General features: G+C 40.7%; 1 protein-coding gene across 2 annotated transcripts in view; it reads right to left on the reverse strand.

Annotated features, from left to right (window-relative positions):
* TRERF1 (transcriptional regulating factor 1) overlaps nt 1–23,805 on the reverse strand; it is a 72,022-nt gene that overhangs the window by 23,643 nt on the left and 24,574 nt on the right. For both annotated transcript variants that reach the window (XM_018085306.2, XM_018085304.2), the window contains exon 2: nt 5,931–6,028. The gene's annotated coding sequence lies outside the window, so the exon portion shown is untranslated. The remainder of the gene's footprint in view (nt 1–5,930; nt 6,029–23,805) is intronic.

The raw sequence follows: 23,805 nt of genomic DNA on the forward strand, positions 1-23,805 counted from the left end.
AATATTATATTAAAATACCAATCAAATCACAAAAAGACTGGGAAGTTTAGTCACTATGAGAATCACATTTGAAAAAATTTGCATTGTTTTCAAACACCCATTCTCCCCCTCCTAAAAAAAAAGGAAAAAAAAAAGAAGAAAAAAGAAAGATGAAAACATTCCTTTCAAATGCATCACTGATGTAGAAGGAGAAAATGTGAAGGTTTAAAAAGCACTGTTATTCTACATTCAGGTAATAGGAAAAAAACCATATAGGCATGTTAATAGAAGCATAATCAGTAATAAACCAGTCCCTTAGATACCAATTATTTTTTTAGTTCTCAAACAGGCTTGATGCTGTATACAGCGAGAATTTGCTATCGGTTTTAACAGAATGCTAACAATATACATTTCTTCTTGGATACCCATGAGAGTATATGAGTGCTGCATACAATATCTTTAAGGCTTTAGGGCCACCAAAGTCTCTGGCCAACTGAGAAGCCATTGGCAGCACTCTGAGTGACTTCCATTTCTTTCAGCAACAGGAAGAAAAGGGTGCTTTTTCTCCTTTTTGTTTAGCAGTGATGCCTAAACACCCATCACTGCCATTTATCACAAGTCTGTCTACTAAATAGTTAAATCAAACAACTAAAAGCAGTAGAAAGTTTACAGAAACAATGGTTCTGCAGTTCTATGTTTCTTCTCTTCCTAATAGTCATTTATGCTATTTAACCTACTACATTTCTGACATTACAGATACATCCCAATTATGCAATCATTACAAAGAAACATGAAAACAAATGCAAACGGACAGAAACATTTCTGTAGACTGCCCAGAAAGAGAAATACCCTACTTAAGTTTGTGGATGAAATCTGGACTCAAGCTAATGGGAATTCAATTGATTTCAACAGAGATAAGGTTTTGCTCCAACTCTTTTCTCATCATTTCAGCAAGGTCCCCTGCAACTTGTACAACTCCAGTCTCCAAACTAAAAGCCACGGATACACCAAGATGGCTGAAATGTCTTTACACACTCCAGCGTCAAACACAAGCATCTAAAAGGCAATACAACTACTCCTGGAAGTATGTAATACCTTCATTCTGGTAAACATGAAATGGAACAAAATTCCAAAATTATCAGTCTTCAATAAAGGTGATTCTATTTTTCTCCTTTGTAAACTATTCACTGGAGAGTCAGAAGAAGCTGCGGAGTTCCCAGCACAGGATGGACCCTAACTATTGGAGTGAGTCCAGAGAAGGTGATGACAGAGATGGAGCACCTCTCCTGTGAGGAAAGGCTAAGAGAACTAGGATTGTTCAGTCTAGAAAAGAGAAGGCTTCGGGGTGACACAATTGTGGCCTTCCAGTACTTGAAGAGAGCCTATGGAGAGAGACTATTTACAAGACCTTGTAGTGACAGCACAAGGGGGAATGGTTTTAAACTGAGGGAAAGCAGGTTTACATTAGATATTAAGAAAAACTTCTTTGCTGTGAGGGTGGTGAGACACTGGAATAGGCTGCCCAGAGAAGCTGTGGATGCCCTATTCCTGGAAGTGTTTAAGGCTCTGTTGGATGGAGCTCTGAGCAACCTGGTCTAGTGAAGGGTGATCTATCCACGGCAGAGTAGTTGGAACTAGATGATCTTAAAGTGCCTTCCAACCCAGGCCATTCTATGAACTTAGAGAAAACAGTAGGCAGCGAAACATCAATAAGATGGTAGTTATAAAAGAAAACACTCCCAGCTCCATCACACACCACAGAAGCCAAAACCTGTAGAATTTTTCAAATTGAGTAAATAACAGATCAAACCACAGTCACGCAATCGAACTGCCTAAATTCACATGAATTTCAGAACAAGGCATCCACTCCAAATAAGTCGCTGCATGAAAGTTGGGGTGGGTGTGGGCTGCAAAACCAGCCAGAGCCAGTTTCAGAACTGAGTTAATGGCGAGGGATGACAAAAGACTGTACAAGAGCAGATGCTGAAGGAAGCAGACTCATTAAAAGGCTGTAAAGTTATTATAGCACTGCACTGATCTAACCAATCTCAGTAGGCTGCATGGCTGTGTTTCAAAAAGGAATTGGATCCTATGGTTTGTCCAACTTATTTCAAGTTTTTCAGCTATTCCTTTAAGCAAAACATCTACATGCTTTTATAGATTAATTACCAGTTAGCCTGAAAAAAAGAACACTGGATAAGCTGGCAGATGCAAAAAAAAACCCAAAAGAAAACACTCCTCCATGTTCAACTAGTTTCTTCAGGACAGAGTACCTGTACATACTGACAAGCAACAGCATCAAGCTCATGTGCTGGGGTACCAACTCCTCTTGCATCCCTCCCGCCCTCTAGGATGGTAACACTTCAGCTAAAGCAAGCTTAACCACCACTCTTAGCAGCCTAAACTGTGTTTTGTAACACTTAAGGCATGCTTGCTCCAGAAATGTGTCATTGCTGTGTGTTCTCCCAACACTGTAGATATGTTTCAATCGTGCCTTACCACCTCTCAGTCACATAAGCTGAGACAGGGCTTTCTCAAGTTGCTGTCTTTCTGCTATTAGAATATATGCTTCATTCTTAACTGCAGATAGGATAAATTCAAAATCGAGTTGTCCCTTCCCTTCTTTTGCTTCAATGTTCCCCTCCCATTAGCTTCAACAGAAACAAACCAGGGTTTATCTTATTCAATTTTTAGCCTTTTTTATGAGAATGTCTTTATTGACCTGTTTTGTTATTCAGAACTGTCAGATCTCCTGCCAAGCTATTCCTAAATGAAGACAGCCATCATTCACATCATCTTGCTCTCCGATTTCCTTTAGGATAGACGCAGGAATAAAGAGCAGTTCCTTCTCCTCTCCATTCTGCTAAACACCAGTGCTACCAGCAGCCTCTGTCACACAGGCTGACCACAACCCAGCCTTTTAAGGGACAGCACAGACAGTCATGGTTTTCAGCTGGGCACTACACCACTATGAACCCACACTGAAGAGCAGCTTTAAAAACCAAGAGAGCACCATCTAAGAACACCTAAGCACTACCTAAGAACGGACACACCTGCATTACTTAAACCCACCTCTCAGGTGTGAGGCTGGCACTACCCCTGTATCTTCAGATGAGAGTAGTGCTGGAAGGCTGAAAAGCACAGAACTGGGAGAGGAAGGGTGGCATATTTCAAAGACCCCCATGCTCTTGCAGGCTGTTTAGTTACCAGGTTTGTCCTTATAACTTTTCATGTAGCCAGAGTTCAAGCCCCAGCTCTATTTCTTTTTTTTTTGGCATAGAAAATAAGCCTGTGAAAAAAAGCAGCACAGTGCTCAAACAGAATGAATAATTTCGAATGCCAAGGAAGGTGGTTGGGTGAACCAGCAGAGAGGAAAAGGGAAGGAGAGGTGAGATGATAACTCAAAGATCTACTTTTTTTTTTTAAGTATCTACAGAAACCCCAAAGACATCTGATATAGCAATAAGGAGAAGCAGAGACTGAAAATAAGGGTCAAAAGGTATCAGGACCATGGCTATTTTAGTTAGAATAAACTAGTAGCAATATGGATTTCAAGGACCAATAATTTTCTATAGCTGTTTCAAGGACAAATGCTTACAGTATGAAAACCTTTTCATCCAAATCCTGGATAAACTCTTCTATGGTTTCTACTGCATTTCAATTTCAGCTGGTTTTCGATGGCAGAGATCTCGAACCCATGCCCATATCTGTCTACAAACCCCAAGGTTAGCACTTTTAGGCAAAACCAGCACCAACAAAAACCCTTCACTTCAGTATTCAAGAAAGTACGCAAATAAAGGCATTACAAAAGTGAACACGATTGAAAAGAAGCAAAACATTTAGCAGATTGATTTTTATAGCAAGCATACTAAGAAAGCTATACATGCTTAAAATGGAAGGGAAAAACAGATTAGCTGCTTTTTAATATTAATGCTGGTAATTCTTCAACAGTTGCACAAATCCTTCAAAAATTATCATTCCCTTTGCAGCTGAGCTTCTTCTGCAGTGCAGTTGGAAAGGCTGTTGAGTCTCATGTGGCTGCTCATTTAAGCTGTTCCCATTTCCACTCTTAAGAGTGACTAGAATGTCCTAATTCAGTTTAATAAAGAACACATTGGACTTGGGGGAGGGGAGAACAACGATGGCATTGGGAGAGGAACCGAGCAATTTCTCTACTTCAATGAAGTTTAAAAAAAGGCAACAACAACAACAAAAAAAACCAACAGCAAAACCAACAGTTGATCATCTCAGGAAAGTCTCTAGAAAAGGGGGAGGAGAAAGGAAGACAAACAAGAAGAAACATTTTTCTCTCTTTTTGATCTAAGTTGTAAGTAGAAAATGCATTCTGAGGCAGTGGTAATTTAATGAAAACCTTTTTTTCCTCCAAACTAACAGAATTCTGGTTATTCAAGAAGAGGAGGCTGATTTCTAAAGAAAGCCATTAACTGAATTTAGTTTAAGGGAGATACAATTTCATGAGTCCCAAAGAAACGAAGAACGTTGTTTCAACAAATCTGATTATCTTTGCTGTCAGTGAATTGGTGTTACAGTTTCAAGGTACTCTGAAGGCTTTGGAGAACTGCAGCTGAAGCAGGTATCACATTACTTCATAAAAAATGGCAAATGTAAAATTATGTGATCTCCTCACAATACTGATTAAAAATAAAAATAAAAGACAAGCCTTGTCTAAGGCCAGAAGGGGACTTGAATTGCATATTCCATGACTAACTGACTAAAAGCATACTGAAGACAGCACTAATTAAAGTTATAAATACAGTAGTTTATTTTTTTTAATATTCACCAATACATTACTGCATATTTGATCAAGGCTGAAGCTGTCTGTGAAACTTTATTTGAAATTTCTTCAGCCAGCCTGGGTTTACTGACTGATTAGATGATATAAATCATAGTCCCTTCTGCTCAGGGCAATACTCTCAAATGCTTCCTGGAAAAGAGACATGTCCTATTAGCAAAATTGCCCTCAACTTCATATTTTAGTTTCCTTCTATTACTGAACTGAGTGACTTGTTACTCCCCAGGAAGATCCTAGTTCTGCAGACATGAGAAGCCACGGGTATGAAGATCTTAGGACAGAGAGGTTAGATCTTGTTCACTTATGGTATGTGCTACATTACAATCTCTGGTCCCTGCTGTTGATATGTGGGAGGGAGAGCGATTTTTAAGCCTTTTCACTCAAACACCAATGCATCAGCTATTGCTGTTACCACAGCCAGGATAAGCACATACAATTTTAGTTCAAGGTGAGCATCCTTGTAACACACTTAACCGGTTTCTTCCAGACCTCTGTAGTGTTTAAGCTCTGTAGGGTGTAATGTGATTTCTTTTTTTCTGTAACTGTAACCGCTCCGAAACAGTCAAAGAACATATGCTAGGATTTACAAAAACAGGCAAGGAGGAAACATCCTCAGACAGATAAATAACTAAAAAAAACAAGCAGAAGTAGTAGTATGTGGAAAATGGCATATGTCTAAGCTCTCAGTGGGGAGGGAACAGCTATTTTGAGCCTGGTGTATCCCCTAAAAGAGTTTTCAGAAATGCAGCTGCAGGACTCTCTGAAAAGTCCATCCCTCTAAACTACAGCATGTTGGTATCTAGCAACAGAACCAGGTCAAATGGTTATGCAGAACTGACCACCATGGCTTCTGCTTTTATTTTTTTTCAAATTAAGGTAATGTCCTTTTGCTTGTATGAGACAACACAGCCAAAGTAGTCCTTTAAGAAAGATATAAATGTGTGTGTATCTCCTGTGTCATACATACTGTGAAATAATATTTTACAAGATACACAGCCAATGCACAACTAATCATATTTGAGAAGCCCATCAATAAAGTCAGAGACTCAGAAGCCCAAATTCTGGAAAACAGTCAAAAAGCATTGAATCTATTAAACAAGCCAGCCTTAGAGAAACTGGACATATGCTGCGACATTACCTGATTTTTGAGCATTTGTGAGATTCTTGTATCTTCTTGTGCTCTCTTTGCCATAACATTTCATGCTGCTGTCATTCTGTGATCTCAGAGTGATGTATCTAAACAAAGCAAAAGAATGCAAATTAGTTTTTCCCCACAGGTGACTATCTTCTATCACCACCTTGGCCCAAAGCACGAGCAGACCTGTGGCCATGAGCTTCCTATTGTAACTCAACAAAATACTAACTTCTATTCAAAAGAGTATCTCCAGGTTACTCTCTAAGTCACTACTGCAGAGGACATCCAGCAGCATGCAACTCCTTTAAAGAACCACCAAGAATCCCTTTCCCATACTGACAGTGAGAGACTGCTTCATTGTCAAATCTCTGGCATTGATACATCCACAGTCCTTCAAATTAAAGACCGAAATACAAGTAAATGAATCTTTACTTTTTACTCAGTTTGGCACCTACTGCAAAATGAGGAATGGGCTTTGTTGATGCAATAAATAAAACATCTTGCCTCTACTGCAGACACCATAAAGATTTCACAGCATCCCAGGCTGCTTTGACAGAACCCAGTGGCTTCTCTTATGGAGAGGAGATTTGCTGGCCCAGAGCTTGCAACCTACATGATGAGTATCACACAAACAAGAGAAGGTATAGAAATCAGGAAGGGAGGGATTAATGACAGTCGAAGATGTGGGAGATAACAATCAGGCTGTCACCCAGCGCAGAAGAGATATCTAGACAAGGCATCTTAAATTATTTAAATGAAAACAACATATTTGTTTTTCTAAATGCTGCTGCCTAGATGGCTTTTAGGAAAGGCCCTCAGCACCTGAGGGCATTAAGAAGGCTGGCTGACATCACTGTGAGGCCACTCTACATAACCTTAGAGAAGTCATGGAGACTGGGGGACAACCCAGAAGGCTGGAAGGTGGCTAATGTCACTCCCATCTACAAGGAGGGTTTAAAGGAGGATCGGAAAAATTACAGGTCCATCAGCCATACTTCAGTCCTTGGGAAAGTTACAGAACGAATCCTGCAGGGGGTTATCACAAATCAAATGAAACATGTGACTGGGAAAAGCCAGCGTGGATTCACCAAGGGCAAATCGTACTTGACAAATTTGATTGCCTTCTACAACAAAGCTGTTGATGTGGGACAAACAGTAGACGCTGTCCACCTGGATTTCTCCAACACTTTTATATATTTTCCCACAGCCTCCTTCTAGAGAAACTGCTGTGTTACAGTCTGGACAAGTGGTCCATGTGGTCAGTTGGAAACTGGTTCACAGGTGGCCCCAGAGAATGGTGGTAAATAGCTCCTTTTCCAAATGGCAAGCTGGCACAAGTGAGGTCCCCCAGGGACCAACACTGAGCCCATCACTGTTTAATACCTTCGTAAGTGATCTGGAAGATGGCATAAGTGTACCCTGATAAAGTTTTCTGATGATACCAAGCTAAGCAGGGAAGCACACACGTTGGAAGGGAGACCCACCCTGCAGGAAGACCTGGGTAGGCTGGAAGAGTGGGCTAACAAGAACCTTACGGAGTACAACAAAAACACACAAGGTCTTGTGGATTGTACCAGATGATCCTTGAGGTTCCTTCCAACCTGGTATTCTGCGATTCTGTAAAACAAGCCTGGAAGCTTAGGGTGCAATTCACAGCTCCATGATATCAATGGAAAACTCTTCATTCACACTGAGCCCTGATGGTTTTGGAAAATCATTCCAGGTTTAAGAAGAAAAATGTAGGAGTGATCACAGATAACCTCAGTGAGGTCCGTCAGCATTTACTTCCTCTCACCTTCATGCTAGATTCACTTGCTTAAATTATTCTTTTAAAATCTCTGACAGTAAGTCCCAAGCACTGTGACACTACTACATACAGCAAGATGCTGCCCCCCAAGTCCAGCACAGAACAAGTGCCCTCCCTTAGTCAACCAGCAACACAAATCCAAGCAGCTCCCCTGTCCTGCCCAATGCCAGCCTCTGCTTTCCCCTTCACCTTGGCCCAAGCCCACAGAAAACAGACAGGTCCACCACAAAATCCAGACACCAACCCATCAAAACACGCACCATGAGAGACAGCAAAGTCCCTTACAAAGCCTGACCTGCCTAAAACATACTTCTTCAACAGAAAACCTGAGCTGATGGCAAATGCTGGTAGCATCGCCCAGGGATATATGGAGTTTCTTGGATCTAAGCAAGTTTTTGCTTAAAACATTATCACATTGAGCCCCAGTAACTAAAATCTGTGCACAGCCACATCCTGCTGCAAACATGAGCTGAAATGCTACAAACGTCCCCAAACACAAACCTGCTTGCATCCCACCAGCTTACAACTTTTCTAAGCAAATCCATGAATTTACCTCTTTGTCAAAATAAGACAAGTTTTAATAAATCCTCACATACACAGTGTCATACCTGACTTGGTTTTTATACTGGTAATTAACACCTCCAGGTCTGTAACAGGCATACTAAATGTTCTAGACAACAGACAAATGTGTACCATTTCTGTTTGTAACAGGAAATACTCAGACACACACAGAAAACCCGAGGTTAACACCAGTGGAGCCAAGCGACAAAATGTTGGGGTTTTTTTGTCCCAGTTTAACATAACTGTTTAGAACTTGCCAATATGTTTAAATTTAATCTTAAAAAAGTAACTGCTATATCCTGGGATGGGGCAACCCAGGATGTACGTACACACTGGGGAATGAGATGCCACAGAAAGGGACCTGGGGGTCCTGGTTGATGGCAAGTTGAATTTGAGTCAGCAGTGCCCTGGCAGCCAGGAGGGACAACTGTGTCCTGGGGGGCATCAGGCAAAGCATCAGCAGCCAGTGGAGGGAAGGGATTGTCCTGCTCTGCTCTGCACTGGGGCAGCCTCACCTTGAATATTGTGTGCAGTTTTGGGCACTGCAGTATAAGAAGGATATTAAGCTGTTAAGAGTGTCCAAAGGAGGGCAACGAAGATGGTGAAGGGCCTTGAGGGGAAGCCCTACGAGGAGCAGCTGAAGTCACTTGGTCTGTTCAGCCTGGAGGAGACTGAGAGGAGACCTCACTTACAACTTCTTGTGAGGGGAAGAGGAGGGGCAGACACTGATCTCCTCTTTGTGGTGACCAGTGATAGAACCCGAGGCAACGTCCTGAGGTTGTGTCAGGGGGTTTAGACTGGATATTTAGACTGGATATTAGATATTCCCTGGAAGCGGCTCCCCAGGGAAGTGGTCACAGCACCAAGCCTGCCAGAGTTCAATAAGCATTTGGATGATACCCTTGGGCACATGGTGTGATCCTTGGGGATAGTCCTGCACAGGGCCAGGAGCTGGACTTCATCATCCTTGTGGGTACCTTCCAATTCAGAATATTCTGTGTTATTCTGTGTGATCATGAGCCATGAACAAAGTCACAGTATATAGGTTTGCTTTCTTTTTCAATTATCCATCTGCTCTGAACAACAAATGCTCGTATTAAGCCTAAAAATGCCAAAATATTCTGCAGACAAACCATCCCCGGTAGCCTCCTGCAAGAGGCCAGGCCGATGGATGCCAGGAAAAAGAACAGGAATGCCCAGGAAAACCCTTTTCTGCCTTTCTGATTTGTTTTTGCTGCTTTTCCCACTATACTACCTTCATTATTAGAGCTACAATAACACCTATATGCAGGTGTACATAAATTATCAGATATGTGCAAAGCTCTCATACATAATATCACAGTTAAAAAATAAAACTTCGGGCATTTTGGAGGCAGAGGTAGTGAACTGATGGCTGATAAATACTGAAAACAGTCCCAACATAATTAATTCAGGACCAAACACTACAAAAGTACATAAAATTCACAAATGAGGTTTTAAGTCTTTTCATTAAATTTTCATCAGCATCTCATTTTTTGAAGTTTAGATTAAAAAGCAATCTAATTTTATATTCCTTTGCCATATTCTTCAGTTTTGCTTCCATCCCAGACCCTAGATTTTGCATACAAGCAAAGCACAGTAAGGAAAAGCTGAGAAGTGAAGCCTACAGCAACATTTACAAATTAAGACCTAAGTCAGAGATCGGCTATCCCATACGCACAATATAAATTTTCAGTCCTCTCTTCATTAGGATTGATGACACTGCTGGAAAATAAGGAGCACATAATACTTTTTATGGGAAGGTAAAACACAGATGAATTAACAGAGAGAGAATGCAGCTAAATCAATTTCTCATCTCAAGATAGTAATGGAGGCAATTTCTTGAACTTTACTATGCTTGTAACATATTGATCAGCAGAGCTTCACACTGAAAGTTAAACCAGGTATTTTCCCAGGGATAAAATGGAGGATGGCAGTAGAACTAAGCAACACACCAAAGACAGGGATTTTCTTCAGTCATGTTACACTTCAGAAAAATCGAAGTTTCCACCCACTTGCACGTTACTGCAACACATAAGAAGATTTCTAGATTAAGGCTGAATTAGTCCTGTATGAGCCTTAACAAAGCAAATTTAGTGATAGGGCAAGGGGGAATGGTTTCAAACTGAAAGAGAAAAGGTTTAGATTAGATACTAGGAAGAAATTCTTTACTGTGAGGGTAGTGAGGCACTGGAATGGGTTGCCCAGAGAAGCTGTGGATGCCTTACTCCTGAAAGTATTTAAGGCCAGGGTGGATGGAGCTCTGAGCAACCTGGTCTAGTGAAAGATGTCCCTTCCCATGGTAGCGGTTGGAACTAGATGATTTTAAGGTCCCTTCCAACCCAAACCATTCTATGATTCTGTGATTCTATGATTTACTTTCACAGTATGAACTTTTGTATCATTTGACATTAAGAACTTAACCGAAGTGTTAAATTGGGAACTCAGACTTCCTGTAGATCATCAGAGCATCCAAAATGGAATTCTGGGAAAATATCAAAAAAAAAAGAAAAAAAGTAATTTGGGATTTCTCCTCTCCTTCCTAATGGTCGTGTATCTAACCATTCACAAACACCAGCTCATAAACTTGCCATGAAATGAATAAACCTCAGCTACTTCAAATCACTGAAATACAAGTTTTCTTTACTGTATTTGTCATTTTTTCTATTACAAGAGTGACCAAGAGCATCTTGTTATCTAAATTGGTTGGTCATGATTAAACAGCATTTAACTATTTTTGGAGCAGGAGAGGGGAAAGTAAACCACCTTAAGATAAGAAACATTAAGAACAACAGAGTACATATATTAAGCAATACCAACAAAGACTAATATCAACTGGTAAAATCAGCAACAAAATAGTTAACAACACCAGAATTATCATCATCAATCATATACCATTACTTTGGTTCACTTAACACAACTATATCAGAGCACAGTCTCTCTTCACATGCTGGAAGTCCACTCTCAATAATCAACCTCACGAATTTGTTGCCCTTCCCCGGTCCGTGTTCAGCTTCCTGCTTGCACTTTCCTAGAAAAACTCTAGGACTTCAAATTCTCTTCTAAGGACAGGATTCTTCATGCATGCATAATTATTTTCACGTGTTCATTTCTACATCTTTGAATGTTTCAGGAATATTGCATGACATTTATTTCCAGAGGAAATGTCTTAGACAAATGGTGCATCTTACAGATCAGATGCTAATGCGCAGATAGATTACGAATTCCAAAATCTATTAGTTTTTCATGTGTAGGGTTCAAGGCTTCAGACAACACATACTGTATAACATGACATTATGTTTAAAGAGGCTTTAGACTTGAGCTACTGGTCAGATGCATCCCAGTCACACAAAGCAAATGGGTGCTCACACTAGCAGAGACCACCCGTCACAGCACAGGCACAATCCAGGCACAATGCCTGCCTTGAGTGACTGCATCAAGTGACTGCTCTCTGGCACTGGCCAGAATGTAATCCAGTTCCCTTGGGCAGGGCTTGGCTTATCCCATTCAAGAGAAAATACTCCCATACCTCCTACCATATAGCCATGTCTTGTCCTCTCCTTACTGAATTCAGAAAGCAACCTGGCTGGCAGTACAAGCTTGACAGTCCCAGAGCTGCCTGAAAAGCCATCATCTTTCTCTTCACAGCTTTGAGGTACTTGTTTGATGCTCACGTCCTGGGAACAACAGCGGACACTCATTCTGCATCTCCTTCATGATATCAATCATTTTTGTGTGCCTCTTTCCAGACCGGGGACTCCTGGTGGCTCTTTGTCACCCCATACTTTGGATTTTTCTTCTTCTTTACAACATTCTCTGGGCTGAGGGAGGCAAGATGGAAGACAGGGAGGACCAAAGCTACATATGTTATTGAAGACAGGGGAGCACCACGTATTTACACAGTAGCACGTTCATGCTTTCTGTTTTGTTTTCTGTTCCTTCACTGACAAGTACTGACTTGTTTTATCAATCATTATGCTGTCATTTTTACAGGATGACCACAAAGTCTCCTTCCAGAGCAGTTGACATCTGGTGCAGCACTCATCAAGGCATACATCGCATTGTGACCTCCCTCCTTCTCCTGCACACACTGCTTTCGTTTATCTACAAGCAATTTCCTCCAGCATTTTATCATCCAATCATTCAGTACTAGTTCTGCAACACATTCAGCTAGCCCTTCTTTTCATTATTCTTAATGCCCCAAGCCCACACTCTTGCATAATTTCAGTTACTTACTTCAAACTATGAGGTGACTAAAACCACTCAAACAAAATCATTGCCAAAAATGACATCAATAAACAACCCTCCTTCCTTGAAAAACCCTCAAACTATTCTTTCCCTTTGCAAAATTACTGCAAAACAACCACTCTCCTAAAAGAAATTCCCCAATCACTCAGAAAAAAACTTCTTTAAGTGGGCACTCCCCATAATGAGCTTTAGCCCTAGTTGTTCCAGTTTGGCAGAGTAGGGACCACGTCACAGCAAAACCTTCTGTCAACAGCCTGATGAATTAATGTTTGGACCTCTCGTGTCACACTAACATGCCAACCCTGCCCTGAGAAAATGGAGCAGGAGCTCCACAGCTCAGGAAACAGCACTACCAGACCAAAAAAACCCCCAACTTAAAACAAATAAGCAGACAAACCTCAAAGTCTAACAGCTACTTCTTGGCTCCAGATCTTCCCCGCAGAAGGTAGGCGGAAAAAAAAACCAACCCATCCCACCCTTCTGCAGACTGACTCCTATGCAGTGCTAAGAATATTCTGAAAGACACAAAATGTATAACTTTTCAACTGAATATTCATTTCTGAACTGAAGGGAAACATCTTAAGGGCGAGTGGGTGTAAGGAATGATTCCTCCTCAGCACTGTCGCGCTATTTATTAAAGGCTGTGAATACCCACAAGAATTCAGCTTTGGCCTTCACACTGTACACTAACAAGCTTAGCTTACTGACATTCACAAAGCAGATGAAGCTCTGCTTCAAATGATCCCTTTGAAAGGGACAATTACACCAGATAACTGGAAATTGGATGACCCACAGAACTAATTAAGTTCTTAAGTTCTGTTTGTATATTTATCCTGATTTTTCTCACCATTCTTACTCAGAAGGGGAATGGGTTGGCTTGGGAGGTCAAGGGAACGAAAGTATGCCTTTCCCCCCCCCCCCTTACATAGTTTTCTCCCCTACATAGTTACAGATCTGTTTGGAACAAAACTTGAGACACGAAATCAATGCAGCCAGTGGTGGAATTCATCTTATTCTGACAGAAATATTCCATTTTCCCTAGCTTATATTTTAAATTGCTTTCTGATATACCAGGTTATTATTTTTTTTTAGCCTCTTTGGTTCCTTACATAATTAAATGCCATGCTATTCAGCTTTTACAATTACTTTTACCGCTTTCAGAAGAACATTTCTCTACTTTCTGTGAAGAATTTATTCCCCACAAGTATTAGTGTCACTGATATTTTTTTGTTCAATACATTAAAATCTCTTAGCCATCTCAGTAGAAATCTTTTCCCTTATACAGACTTTCCTATAGGGTAGATAGTATTTGCAAAGCCTCAGTTTCTTTTCCTACTATTTCATGTAACCAGAATTAGCTCAGAAAAGGTGAAAGGTCAATGCCTTCATCTTCCAATCATGGAAGAAGGGCTAGGCACAGCCTATGGAGACATTTTTGTTACAAATCCAGATTTTGCATTTAATACTTGCAAAAATAACAGCAATGTTCCCCAAAAGTGCCCTAGGTAAGCTATGAACATTTTGCCCATTTACCCTACAGGTACAGATAAACAGCCTCTGAAGCTTCGAGCACTGGCTTCTACGATTTCTCTTAGAAGACCACCACAGTTTTGGAGCAAGCATGTTCCCAGCCCCTCAAACTTCACTTTTAAGGTATTGCCCACACCAAACGCAGATCCAGCAGCACAACACTCCCTCCAGTTTGCCAACTTGCAACAAAGCATACAGAACATCTTTAAAAGTTGCTTTATTGATACAGAAGTGACAAAGTAAAAACCATATTTTGCAAGAAGCAAGTTCATCCTGCTTAGCACTTATTTGAGAGAAATATAAAAAAACTCCAAGAGATTAATGTCTCCCTTCCTGGGTAGGCTAAAGACAATTATTTGGCTAGTAAGGGGGGTTATTTGTTTCGGTTTTGTTGTTTAGTTGGTTTGGGGGGAAGGGGGGGGGGTTGTGGACCGTGCGGGGGAGAAGAACGAAACAGCACCATAAGAAAACCGCCTTTTAAAGCTTTATTTCTGACAAAACTACCATCTTGTTCCTTAGCAGAACAGCAGGAAGGAGTTTCCAGAGTGGGCCTAAAAAACACCAGGGGAAGAAACCTTCTCTGCAGCAGGCACAGTACACCACCATAGCATCTTCTCTTGGGAATGAATTATAAGTAGGAAACACTTTGAAGATTATGATAAACATGCTGGTCATCTATGGCTTTATCTTATGTACCAGTTAACCAAGTAATCCTTCAGAATTACTAGAATGTTACCAAGCATCACACATCCAATTGAAAGCAACATATGCCTGACCATTTCATACCCTTTTCAGCCATTTCACAGGTAGAGCTTGAATTATTACCCCAGATAATTCAAGAGCCAAACAGCTCTGCCCACATTTCCCCATGATCTAACTGGCATCCTGGCACAAAGGTGAAGGTGAAGGAACTGGGGGCTCTACAACAGGAGACAGAGGATCATCTCTCATTTCAAGTCCCAATTTTTTCTGAGGTCACAGTGACCTGAATCTAGCATGAATTATGCATTATCACCCTCCAAGCAAGTGGATCTGTGCCAACTGAACCTCATAAAAGTTTTGGTTGCTAGGAGGTAGCAGTGGACATATTCTAAAATCCTGTTTACTTGAACCATTGAGGTTTCCCTCCAGAATAACCTTCCACAGTCTGCTCATTGTTTTTTTTTCCTTTAGACATCAGATTTCAGATAAATTCTGTGATTTCCCATCTGCTGTCATCTAGAGAAGCCTCTATGAATTATCTCTCCAAACAGTCTGTAAAAGACCTCCAACACCTTCAGAGCAAGCTCGTATCTTTAGACAAACTAGATAACATCCTTAGCACAAATTCTGTTCAGAGAAGTCTTGCATTCAGACACAGTGTTGTTCAGATGCCCACGTATCAAGTTCTGAGTCTCAAACTCCATGAGCCAGCACAGCAGACAGAACCTCAGTAGCACTTCATAGACCTTGTCTTAGCTTTTCAGCCCATTCTCTGTCCCTACAAGACTTATCTCAAGTGAACACACAATATTTTTACATTGACATTTTTAATCAATTGTCTTGTATGGATATTAAGTTTCAGAGTGTGCTATCTGGAAATCTTGGCTGCTCCAGATCATGCTTTTAAAGACATACTCTGTAATTCTCCTGTCAATTTGTTGGAGATGCATTTGTGTCCTCTGATTTAGGAACATACAAAAAGATTTTTCATGGTTATCTTAGCTAAGATTGGATTGGGAGTATTTATTTATTGCATTGTTTACATGCACTGTGAGCCACCCAATGAGGAAATGAAGAAATAAAAACAGCTGCCTCCTTTAGACCACATAATTTCTGACACCATTTCTACTTAGAGATAGCTCAGTTTTGTTTGTTTTATAAAGGAAGAGAGTAAGCAAACACAGACTTCAGTTTTTCATCATTTACTGAACCTATGGCATACAAGGCTCATTTATCATCAAGCCCTAGACTCAAGCTGAAATGCTAATTACAGACAAAAAGAACAGGTAATGCTTTTCCAATAATTAGTAGGCAAGCAATTCTCAGAACACTGTTATCAGATTTATCATAGGATTCTGGAAAGAAAGTGGTGCTGACACACTCGTGGTTTCCTTCTGTTCACTCTTCATTTACTGAAGATTCAAACCTTTGGATTATCTACTCGAGACATCTGACTGGTAAAGTAATTTGTAACTCTGAACAGTACAGATGCTCCCCACTGAACCATCCTTGGGAACTGCCCAAGGAAAGGTGGTTCCAAGCAATATGACCAGAGGATTGCAAAGTAATGCCATGAATCTCAGGTATTTTTAGTTCTGACTGTGGACTGAAAAATGTAACCAAAAACGCCATTTCTAACAACCCTCATCACTGCAAACATCAGCAAACATAACTCGGAGCTGTATAATGGGAGTGAGGAAGGATTGTGAGTTGATTTAAAAACCAGCTAGAACAGCAGGTAAAAATAACTTCAGCAGAAATGAAAGGTGAGAGACATTGCAAGTGTGCTGAGCAAGCCAGAAGTAAAAGTTAGCTTGTGCAACACCAGCCAGACCTCAGCAGGCAGTGCTTCAACCTCTCTCACCCAAAGTAACCAGCTCTGGGGTCTCCCCAAAGCTTCAACATAGCCAGACAGAAGGGATGGTATTAGGAGGGGCACAGATCTCCAAGAACCCCAGTGAATACATTCCCACTCTGAAAGCATGGTGGCACACTGCTAGAGGGAAAGCTGGTGCTACTGCTGTGTGGCCTGAAGTGTTTGAAGAGATGCTAAGCCTTGTTCTTGTTTGCCTGCACTCAGCTCCATAGGCACAACACCAGCACTCATATTAAGGAAACACCATTATTCCTCTTGGCCAAACCTCATGGTCTTAAACTTAGGTGCAGGCTGCAAAACTTTCATAGCACTGGGGCATTCCAAAACACCCTTCCCCTGAGACTACATCTGAAGAGGAAAGTACCAACCTGCATGAACATAAGGTAGGTGTTCAATTAGCAGCCTCATCTGATAAAGATTTCCAGCAGAGACCTCAGGGGGAGGGCTACAAGATTATGAAAAGATCTTCCCCAGTGTATGAACAACCTTACATTTGTTCCCTTATCTTGCAATGGTAAATTCTTATTACTATGCTTCAGTTAAAAGACAATTAGAAGAATGGATAATATATAATGAAGGTACTGCATATATGATTTAAAGTTGCCTCCGAATACCTAATGCACAAAGATTTGTTTCCCTTCAGATGCCAAGAATCAGGCCAGAACAACAGTAATGTGATTTTTGCTTGTACAAAACAATGCTTTCCTTTTTTTTTAATAGGTAATGGTCCTACCTAATTTTTTATTTTTTTTTAATCAAATTGTCCTTAGGGAAGATTCAGAGACAAGCCTTCTGGAAAAGTAGTAACTGCATGAGACAAAAGATAATCAAGAGTACTCTTTTTGTTATGTTCTTAGCATTTATGGACTGCAAATTCAAGCTACAAAATATGTCTGTGTATCAGATGCTGTAGCAGGTAACAGCATGAATGTCTAAATCTTTGAAAAGTAAAGAGTTTCAGAAAGCCTAAATTTTTTTACTTTTATTTTTTAAATATTGAGACCCCTGGCATAGATTTCATTTTCATTTTCCTACAGGGTATTGGCTTGCAGGAAGTCCATTTCACAGAAAAATCTTAAGGCATTCTTTTACATCATCTTCCCCTGCATTAATGTCTCTGGTAATGCAGGACTTGGATAAGGTTATGCAGTCTCATGCCCAACTGATATATTTTCTAGCAATGCCTAGCTGTGTCAAATGCTGCATCTCTCTCGTGAGTTTTACCCAAGGGCCTGGTTTCAGCTGGGATAGAGTTAATTTTCTTCCTAGTGGCTGGTTGAGTGCTGTGTTTTGGATTTAGGTTGAGAATAATGTTGATAACACCCCGATGTTTTAGTTGTTGCCAAGTAGTGCTTACTCTCAGTCAAGGACTTTTCAGCTTTACCTGCTTTGCCGGTGAAGAGGTGCACAAGAAGCTGGGGGCACTGCAAGGACAGCTGACCTGAACTGGCCAAAGGGATATTCCATACCACAGAACATCATGCCCAGTATGAGGGGATGGGGGGTGTAGAATCACTGCTCAGGGACTGGTTGGGCACGGGAGAGTGGGTGGTGAGCAACTGCGTAGTACGACACTTGTCTTTCTCTCTCTTTTTGTTATCTCCCTTTTCACCACAGTTACTATTTTATTTTACTTTCCCCATTATTAAAATGTTCATATCTCAACCCATGGGTTTTACTCTTTTCTGATTCTCCTCCCCATCCCACTGGAGGGTGGGGAGTGAATGAGCAGCTGCATAGTACTTAGTTGCTGGCTGGGGTTAAGTCATGACACCAGGTCTAGATTGAACAGTGGACTGAAATTCCTTTGCACACTGAAAGTTTCAGCTGCAATCTTGTTACCTCCAGACACTGAGTTCTGCGAGGCTGAGATGCTCTGAATGGACTAAGTGCAATGCCCTGTTCCTTCGAGATCTCCTGCTTGTTTCAGAAAGAGAGATGGCATAAAGTCATCTTCCTTCACAGGGAGACCTTGAATTATCGAATTTTTTTACACTCTCTGAAGCCCAGCAAGTCCAAACGATCATTCCTCAAAGACCCTATGACACACCGATAATGTTTTCTTCTCAAAAACTATTGCAATGGTTTTGCACAACATAAACAACTGCTGAAAACAGAGGAGTACTGGTCTGGTGTGCCTTACTTGCAGACAGCTCCAGCCTTCTCTTTTTGTCCCTGGTGTAGCAGCGAAAGCCGCAACCCAAGAGCACTCTCATTCCAAACGAGACTTGTTGGAAGCCACAAAGACAACAGGAACTGATGATGAATGGAGACAATCTTTCTGTGTTTGTGCAAGAGGAAAAACATCTCTCTCGTAGTCTTTGAGCACAGGCAGTGCTGAGGCAGCTGGTGATGCCTGTCTACATTCACCAGCAAAACAGGGTACAACTACAGAGCATAGTCCTGGAGATCCATTTGATAAATGATTATGTCCTTATTTCCAATAAATAAGCCTGTTCCTGTCAGGAAAACCTGAAGATGAAATTCTGATGATTTATTCACTAGCTTGAGCTATGAAGTCCTGAACTGAAAAATATTTCTTATGGTAAAACATACGTGACTATAAAATTTCTCTGGGTGACAGAGGACTACTTAAGACAAGAAATCCTGAGATGAACAGACTTAGACCTCTCTAATTTTAGGCTTCTGGTAAGTCTGTTGAGCAAGAAGAGATTTGGGAATCCTTGTAGGTCTCCATACTTTTCAAAGCAGAAACAGCAAGTGCAGTCTGCACAACTTCTCCAGTGGTAACAGACATGTAGTTTCATTCTACAATCTGGGGTTGACCACTATTTTTACTTCTTTAGGGGGCTACAAAGTCCATTTAACCTGGGAGGAAAATGGTAGCATAACTCTCTAGACATTACTTTACTGGTCTGTTGTCCCAGATAGGGATATTTCCCACAAGCACAAGACCTGGTGTATTTTATATACCCACAATAATAGAACACTGAATCAATCAGTAAGGATTTTCTGGTTCATATTACCTGAACAATTTCAGATATTTTAAATCACTATCACCTATTTCCTCCAGATCTCACTTCTATATCTCAACTTCTTATAGGCTCTTAACAACAAGATCATTCTCAATAAAAATAAAATCTTCTGCAAGACAGTAGGTTCATTTCCATTTTAATTTTAGCCACATCCTCAAATGGATAAACTGCCTTCTGAGTATCGGTTACTATCAGAAGGAAGTTGCCCTGGACTTTGAGAATGTCACAGTTTCCAGTGAGTTCATGTCTTCTGGAAAGTCCTAAACTGAAAGACTTTCGCTAAGATGGGAAATCCTGACACAGTTCAGGCTTTTGACTCCATTTTGATGCCTAAGGATCATCACAGATGACTAGTTCTAGCCTCACAGGGCTCTTAGCTTCTGCTTTGTTGCTAATAAGCACGGGTAAGGAAAGATTGTCAAAGTTCCCACTCCTAAATCTGGAGAAGTAGTAAGAAAAGAGTTCTTGCCCTTCCTACCAGGTGCTTAAAAAAATAAAAGAAGAATTATCCACGTGAATCAAATAAATTGCCAAATGATTCACAGCTGTCATATCTGAACAAAAAATTACCATGTCAATACACAGAATAAAAAAAAAATTAAAAATTATACTGCAGATTAGAGAAAAGCTCTTGAGTATTATGAATTCTGAACCATAAGAATGGATGACATACTTGCTCCATCCTAACATCAGGAGGAAAAAAAAAATTACTTGGTGGCATAGCACCAGCCTTTGCAAAAAGGGTAAAAATAACATGCATCATAAGAGACAAGAATCCAACACATTAGGCAATCTGTGATGAGAACTCTATGAATAAAGCAGATAATACCAAATTAGTTAACTAAAAAAGCCCCAACAACACAGCCATTTACAGATCAAAAGAATACTTGCCTATGCATTTCAAACTAACAACCAACTAGAATTACAAGTATGTGCCGTTTTAAAATAAGCAAAGAACCAGATTCACAAGATGATCTGGATTTGCCCACCCTCTCAGACATGTTGGTTTTTAACATTTACAGAGTACTAAAGAAAACATCCCACCACTTTTATCCGGATTAATGTCACATTTGGCACAAAACTTTCATGTTCAGAAAGAGACCCGCTCAACAGCAGATGGAGTATTCCATTAAAACGTGAGTGGCAACAAGTGCACACCCTCCCAAACAAAAGAAGCAAACCACTTCTCAGCAACATCTGCCTGCAGATCACAAGATGCTCACACAGAACTTTCCCACAAAATACCTTTTTCTTACTCCTGTCTAAAAGCATTCTTATCAATAAGTAAATTCTGTAACTAAAAAAAAAAATTAAAAAATAAGGGAAAAAAGAAAAAAAAAAAAGGAAAAAAAAAAAACAACCCAGCCTCAGGTATTCTTCCCAGCACTGTTCACTTATCCAGAAAAGTGTAAGGAAACACTAACAGCAAGAAGTGACTATTTCAAGCTGAGGGTAACTAGGAAGAAGAGAAACTTGCTTCACTTTATAAAAAAGATACATGGTAATAAAAAAAAAAAAAGGAAATAAAAAACTGAAGGGCACATCAATTATAATGGTTCTGTGGTTCCTCTGGATTTCAATTAGAAACCACTTTATTTACAGCTCTTGGCCCAGCAGCAGGTAACCCAATGAGAACATTTTTCATGGTGCAGTTTCTAATGCAAATAAAAGTGAAGGCAACCTCAGAGTGGTTTGCTAACTTATATAATGAGACAGGAAACAAAAGGAACAAATGAATAATGACCATGTCAAATGCATTCAGAAAGACCACAGGACTCAAATAACAAATTCTTTGACAAGTACATTTACCTCAAATAACTATCTAAAATAGTTCTTTTTTCCCATAACAGTTTTCCTAAGATCTCATTTTAATAATAATTTAAATCTACATTCCATCAAAATATGAAGTTAGATCCATTCTTTCCACCCTCAAAACCAAGAAGTGACCACTAGACATAGATATCTGACTTTTCTGCTCAGAAAGTCCACATTTAGTCATTTTGATCAGAGTGAAGAGAAGCTGTAAGAGGCAACACTGGGGTCTGCCCAGGGGCTCTTTTCCACTACTTGCAGATACAGCAGCACAGGAGGTAAAAGGAGGTATGGAGAAACCAAGTGGTTTCTCTCACATACGCATTTTGTGCACACAAGCAGGCAACATGCAATTTAAGTCCCCCCAAAATGGTTGAGATATCTCCCTGAAACCAGGGGAGGTTCACCAGGGACTGACCTTGCATGTTCATGCCCTCAACTTTGCCACCATATTCAGTTTGGTGACAGGGCTGAGGCGCAGCCCCTTGCAGATGGCACTGCTCACTCCTCACAACAGCCCAGGCTGGAGTTACACCACCTGCATCCTCCTCCGCCCAGTTTACAGCCATAAACAACCAACTCCAGTAATGAACAGTGGACCTGCTTGTTCAGTCAAAGGGCTCACCCAGGCTCAGACCACACTATTTCTCTAACAGTTTCCCTAGGAGGATGGCCTCACACGGACCAAGCTTCCACCAACCTTGTCTAAGTTGTTATGCTTTTATTCAAAAATGTAACATCATAGGGAAAAACTCCTACAGCTACTTTTCAGTTCACTTTTAAAATGGAAACAAAATAAATTTTGTCTGGTTTAACAGCACTTTTCCAGATTGTGCTAGATACAGAATTTTCCATCTTTTCAAATTCACGAGGTTGCGTCAAACACTTGCATGCTCTCTCAATGCTATTCTCCTCTCTGGCTTGTCAGTTCACTTAGGAAAGACACATCTACATTTTGGGCTTCCATTCAGCAGAATGCTTTGAAGCAGCTCCTAATATCACAGAAAATGCCTATCAACAGCTGTTAGCGGCTCAGGAGGGACCTGACTAGATACAGATGCTCATATGCTAGCGAGCGCTTCACTGAAAAGACTAAGTGATGCGTGTCACTTACTGCAGCCCATTTGAGTCTGGGTAGTTTCAATTTGTATTGTGCTCTTAACAGTGAGAAGATTCTGGAGCTGATCATGTATCTCTACCATTCATAAAGGCCTACTGCATTCAGAAGAGCAAGAAATGCAGATATATATTTCATTAAGATGTAAGCATTCCTTCAAGTCTGTAAAAAGCACTCTGCACTGGGCAAACTATTTAAACAGGATTTCTGACCAATGCCTTCATTATCACCCTCCAAAGATGTCCAACCCGGTAACTGTGGGCACAATTGTGCAGCTGATACCATCACCAACGTGGTTGGCTCATGTCTACAGGTTTCCTATATAGGCTATATAAAAAAAGGAGGGGGGAAAAAAGAGAAAATAAAAAGTTTCTGGAAGAGAATGTGATCAGAGCACTAAAATTCAGTTCCTGCTGAGCTGCCCTAAAGAAAAGACCCTTTATCTCTACTGACTGCAAGGACAAGTCAGGCACCTAAGGAAATTAGCTGATCCAGTCAGAAGCTTAAACTTAGGACAACTTAGAACATCCCGCTATTGATACGTATGTCTTTTTACATAAACCACAACAGTAATAAGTTCAGTTAAACCTTTTTTACAGCTAACCAGTATCAGCTTATTAGGGACCAGATGTCATTTGGTCTGTAGATGGGCTACAGTGCGTTATTAATGAAGACAAGGTTGCAGGAAAGCAGGCTGTGATGAGGCAGGTGCAAACGGTACAGAACACAGAGGAGGGAAAACTTTCTGCAAGGCAAACATCAAAGATCTCATACTTTCCCATTGTTATGCTAGAGAACCACAAGAGAGCCACCTCTGGAATTGTGTTTAACACTAAAACACACCAAACCTCCCCCACCCAGCTGAAACCACCTCCAAACACGTACAGCTGCCCACCCACACCAAACCACCACAAGAACCACCTAAATCAAAACGACCATGAGACGTACCAAAGTGCTGCCTGTGCCATTAGACCACTGTGGCGCAAAAGCTGAATGGCACGTAGCAAACGCCCGAGGTGCACCACATACAAGCCACCAAGCAGCCAGCCCTTCCCACTGGACAGCACTGTAAGGAAGAAATATTATGAGGATCTCAGCAGCCCTTAACGCTGCTGTTGTGAATTTGAAAAAAAAAAAAAATCCTAACACGCAGTACCACTCCCACAAAAAAAGGGACAGAACTTGTTCTTATATAAGTATGTATATTATTT

This window comes from Manacus vitellinus, unplaced genomic scaffold, assembly GCF_001715985.3.
Source record: "Manacus vitellinus isolate BGI_N305 unplaced genomic scaffold, ASM171598v3 scaffold_8_pilon, whole genome shotgun sequence".
Classification (NCBI taxonomy): domain Eukaryota; kingdom Metazoa; phylum Chordata; class Aves; order Passeriformes; family Pipridae; genus Manacus; species Manacus vitellinus.